Below are 6,000 nucleotides of genomic sequence, written 5' to 3'. Positions count from 1 at the left end.
ATAAATAGACATTCCTAATGCTCTAAAGATATAGCTCAAGCATGTGGCATTCACACACCAATAGTATCCTGCTCACCTCATTCTACCCGAAATGCCAAGACCTTAGAGTTGCTGCAGGCAAGATATAAAAATCCTGCATCTGCTGGCACATTAAGCATCTGGGAAGCTATTCACAGAAGCCCCTACTGGCACTGAGGAAAAGTAGGTTTCCATTTCTCTGTAGAGGCCTCCTTCAGTAGAGAGGTGCTACTGGGTTGGTTCCCACATAATTCCTTGCCTTATATGGGGGGAACTTTCATTACTGCTTATTATTCTGCTATACCACTTAAAACTCTGCTTATCATTTCATCCACTGCTGCTGTGTTTTCTCTGCTTTCCATTAGTGACAACTGAGGAGAGACGCTGTGCAACACAATGTAATATTTCTTATCTGATAATTTTCTGTTGCACAGCTTTTCTCCTCATTCAACCCCCCTGATAGTCTGGTAAATGACTAGAACACAAATTAAAATGTTTATCTAAAGGAAAACAATTACATGTCTAAGGCTCAAGGTTAGTTGCTACATTATATCAAGTTGTCTTAATGCTAATAATCAGCTGCTGGAGTATTTCTACAGCTGTGGAAGAAATCTGGTGGTGGCCTAAGCTGCAGAGTGGGGCTTAGTCCTGGAGCCTCCAGCAACATTAGGTTGCCTCCGAATTTCACAGAGGGGGAATTAACCCATTAGTGGTGAATGAAGAGAGAGCCTTCTAACAAAAAATTATCAGGTAAGAAATTTCTCAGTGATGGACCCTAAGGCCATCCCCGTTCTTTCTCTCATACTCCTAATGCTGCTATGGATTTAGTTTCTCAATGGTGGAGAGAGGATGTTAAAACTCTTCTGTTAGATCTCCCTGCATAGCAGAACTGTGGTGATTCTGTGACATTTAGGGAACAAGCTTTGGCCCTTACAGAATGTACTCTAAGGAACAATCTGACAATGGAATGAAGTCATCTGAATAGTCTAACAAGTCTTTTCCATATCAGTTTATTTTTATAATCGCATTCAAAGGAGACTAAACTGAAACGTAACACTCTCAGTGAGGTAGTCTGAGTCTTGTCCCGAAATTCTTCAGATGTCTTCAAGTAGAATCTGTCTGAGACTGCTCTACAATGGAAAGGAAAATGCTAGGTCAGAAAGCTCATAGAAGGGTGTGCTAATTAGCTGCAGGGAGCCAGTCCCAGTGTCTAAACTTCCATAAACAATTCTGCTAATGCACCTCCTCCCGATCCAACAACTCCCCCATATTGTACTATTCCTGGGCACCCTGAATGGAAACTGCCAGTTGTTAGGTACATTGGTAACCCAGAAAAGCATCCACTAGGTCAGAATTTCCCCTGCTGTGGTCTGTGCATGCTGGTTGCACAGAACTGGTTTCTCCTTATTTCGAGTTGTTAAATTATGTTAAACATGACTAAACATATATTGAAACTTTCCAAGTGTCACTTTTCCACATAAGCAATTGCTGCCATTGCTCCAGGGGATATTCTGTGATTACAAGTGAGCATGAGGGCGGTTCATGAAGTTGTGAATTGGAACATGTGTATCTACCAATTAAAATATGATCCATATGATGAAAGTTTGAAAACACCTGTGCTAGACAGCAATACACGGAGAACAACAATTTCATTTGTGCCCAAAACCAGATTTAAAATTAGATTTCCAAAACCCAAAAGAATTAATCCCCTAGATTTGGGGGCGGGGGGAACAGGAGTTGGCCAATATTTAATTGTCTTATAGGGCTGAGCCAGCAGACTTGCTGTGGAAAGAGCTGTTTCAAGCTTGCAAAAAGATTAAAAGACTGTAATAAAAAATTGCTGTGGACATTAGACAGCAAGATATGGGGAATCTCCTGTCAATGCTGCACTAGCAGCTCTTTTCACACTAGTTTATTTAGAATAAATGTTCTTCATTGCTAAGACTCTTGGTTGTGAACAGCAGAGTCATATCTACAAGCAAGTTTCTTAATGACACTCCTAGGCAGACAGAAATAGAAAAGCTACTTTCATTACCATCAATTTAGCTGTCCTGTATTGTAATCTTGTACATTCTGCTATTCCCATCGCTCAGGGCCTTACACTTCAGACAACACATGAATGGTGTAGCTTTGTTGATGCTTATAGCTGTTGCCAGGGGACAGTTTGAGAGAGGTGAATTATGCTGCGTACAGTCAGCATAAAGGAGCATTTGAAAATGCTTGGACTTAGAAATTTTCTTCTTCTGTAGTCTGTGTTGGTCTGTCACACAACTACAGCATGATGGTGCTGGGTGCTTTAGAAATGTGTGCAGTAATAATAAATACAGGCAATAATTATGGCCTCTATTTTTAATGTCTTGTATTCTCTTAGCTGCTTAAAGACATTGCTCTGGTAACTAAGTTTTTTGTTTAGAGGCTGAAGTTCAGCATTTGTAATGGAAAGAAATGAGTTCTTTGCCAAATCTTGACAAAAAAATTTAGAAATGAATGTTACAAACCACTAGAAAACTCACATAATACAAACTATTTTCCTTACTGATCTAAGCGGAGAGTGCTATTATCCATACAAATACTCATGCTTAGACCTAGTTGTGATCACATTCAGATCAACATTTATTTCACTGCCTTTTTGACAGCAGCAGCACCAGATCTGTCAGTGGTTTGGACTGGGACAAGAACTTAATTCTCGATAGGTGGGTAGGTGTTGGGGAAGCCAACTCTTGCTTTGGTGAGATGGGAAAGTGTGCTGATTATACTATGGTAAGGGGGACAACCATCAGGGAGTAAATATAGAAAAGCAGTGTGTGTATGGGTGAGGGATGGGTCAAAAACATGAGACAGAATCACTAGGGAGGAGGAGATAAAGGGAAAAAATCACATTGGACCAAGGACTCTGAAGGCAGGGGAAGCCTCTGTTCCCTAGACTACCTTTATGCACTGAAGATGGGATTTTCAAAAGCACTCAGCATTGACCTAATTTTTGCTCCCATTGAAGTCAATAGGAATTTTATCCTTGACTTTAATAGCAGCAGAGTTCAGACAAAACTGAGTGCTCTGAAGGACCCCACCCTGAAGATCATGGCTCCGCTCCAGAATAGGAGGTAGAAGTTGGAAAGCAACAAACTTTCCTAGTCATGGGCCCAAAAAACTCATCCCAAATAACTCTCTCTATCCTTCATTTTTTAATGTTTGTATTTAGACTCTTTAGGCAGGCATCTTTCTTCTTAAGTGGTTTTAAAACACCTCATTCACTTCTGGGTACTAGAGTAATACTTTTAAAAATATATGTGTGAGAGAGTGGGGAGAAACAATGGAAGAAAAGAATGGAAGTCGTTACAAAAATAAAAGGTATCACACTTTCAAAGTGCATCCATTTTTCAAAGCTTATATTATAATTTGTTTTTTTATCTGAAATTTACACTACCCACAGGTTTTTATCTTGAATTCAGCATAGCTATTTGGTTATTTGACAATTTAATTTAATGATGCTGTACCTTTCTGCATCCACTAGAAAGCATGCTGTGCTTTCCTGTATCCACTAGATGGAACTCATCTCCTTACACAGAGAAGTGAAATCATAGGGTGAAATCCTGGCCCCATTGAACTCCCATTTATGGGAGTTTTGCTACTGATTTTAGAGGCCAAGATTTCACCCAGAGCATCTGCTGCTGTGAGGGGCCAAATACTGAATGCAATGGGAGCCGAGGTGCTCAGCACCTTTCAGGATCAGGCTTTTATTCCCTTAGATCAGCACACACTGATTTTATAATTTGTGATCTATAATGACTCTTTTTCTCCACAGCTCCTTTCAATTATCCCATATTCCTAATGCCCAAATCCTATATTGTGAGAGACTGCTCTAGTTTAGGACTCTTTGAGAACAGAGGAAAGTGCACTCAAGTCATGACAGGTAAGGATATGTTTACACTTACATAGCGCCTTTCAGATGAGGATCTCACACCACTTTACAAACCGGGTAATTATCCCCATTTTATAGATGGGCAAGTTACGGCTTAAAGAGATTAAATGACTTGCCCCAAGGTCACATAAGCTCAGTCAGTAGCAGAACTGAAAATAGAATCCAAGATTCCAGACTCCTGGCCCTATGCCTTAGCCAGTTAGATCTTCTTGATCACTGGTCCCCTGCTCTAGCCACTAGAGAACATTCATAAATAAGTGGAGGAACAGACCAGTCAATAGTATGGAAGATCACAGGGTACAAGAAGTTAAATTGTAACAGTCCATCCCTCTAAAACTTGTAGAAAAACTGTTAACCACTCCTATTCTGCCTTTTTCTCCATTCTTTCTCAGGGTTAGGCTCATAGGTACCTGAGACACTTAGTAAGGCACACTGGTGGGTATGTGGCCCACTGTATTATGACTTTTTTTGTTTGTTGTTCAGATACCGCTGTTCACTTTTCTCAGGAAAGCTAGAGAAGCAGATATACGGGGATGTAGGCAAGTGACAATTCATGTAGACCAAGTCTGCCAAGTACCCAAGAGTTTAGGGGTTGTTGTAATTTAGCAGTGGTTCAAATTTTACAAGTGTGTCTCTACTAACCAACCCCTTAGATAGGAATAGCCCTGAATTGTGCAGACCTCCAAATGCAGATCTGAACTCTGAGGCTTGAGCCTATCTTGATTTGCAATAAGATACTACACTTCTTGCAGTGGGGAATGGTAGATAAACATGTTTTCCAGATGGACTGATTTAATGAAGTAGACAGAGCACAGGTTGTTCAAACAGGAAGTGATTTTCCACTTAGTTTACCTAGTCTTTAAATGACAGATGAGTGAGTGTGATCAATCCCATGTTGTCTCAGCAACTCTCTCCAACTTGGAGAGAATGTTTTCTTTCCTCCTGTCGTATTAGAAAAATCTCTGTCACACACACGGGGCCTAATCTTTTTCCCACTGATGTCAAGGAGATTTTTGCCATTGACTTTTACAAGAAACAGGCTCCTGGGGATCAAGGATCTATTTATCTGCCTATAATTATGAGCCACTAAAATCCAACTTAAATGACATGAACAAGACACTACAATTAACACTGACTTCTACCATTTAGCAGTAGACTTTTTACAAACTCTACAGCTATATTGTTCAAACCAGCTGATATTTTCCTTGGACAAGGTGGGGAAAGTGCAGAAAATAATTTAAATGGTATCTTTATTGAGGTATTCTGTCCTATTTGCTTACTGCTGCTAATGTGCTTGACCCCTCTAAAATACCCAAAAATAAAAGCAGTCTCTGACCTAGAGAGCTTAGTGTCTAAACAATAAAAAGATAGGTTGTACTAGGAAAGCCAGTGATGGGGAGGCTGATAAGGTAAATAAAATACTACATATGTGAAAAATAAATGTAGTAAACTCTAGCTAGATGCTAACATTTTGCATACAATGGTTTCATTTCAACTCTGAGAACCAATGAATGGGACAGATTTTATTGTAACTATCAAAATGCCTACTAGCAATTTGTTGAATTTGATAGGATTATCATGCAGCATGTTAAATTATCTGGAATTTGTTATAACTCAAATAGGCTAAATTCTGTCTGAAAGAAGATAATTCCCACTTCCTTTTTCCAAGACTATATTTTGGCATCCATATCCCAATACGCAGCATTTGACAGTAGTAAATATTTTGTAAGTGTTGTTAAAGAATACAACTAGCAGAGTGTAACCAGAATTAACCACCTGATTTTGTATTTATTTCAAAAATAGACATGCAGTAGTTTATGCTTCTCATTTGCCTGAGTACGCATCAGCATTTCTCCTTTTCCCTCTTCTATTTTTTGCTTCCTTCAGTATCTCTGACACATAAAGTAATGCATTTTAAAACACCACTGGGTTTCCTTTGTTCTAGCCCACTTAAACACATCTCAGTAGCTTTCAGAGTGTTCATTTTGCTTCTTCAAAAGATATCCATTAATTTAATAATAATACATTGCACTTATATTGCCTTCCACCTAAAGCACTTTATA

The sequence above is a fragment of the Terrapene carolina genome, unplaced genomic scaffold (genome assembly GCF_002925995.2).
Source record: "Terrapene carolina triunguis isolate 2854851 unplaced genomic scaffold, T_m_triunguis-2.0 Scaffold96, whole genome shotgun sequence".
NCBI classification, from domain to species: domain Eukaryota; kingdom Metazoa; phylum Chordata; order Testudines; family Emydidae; genus Terrapene; species Terrapene triunguis.
The sequence above is the reverse complement of the archived record's forward strand: the minus strand, read 5'-3'. Positions refer to the sequence as shown.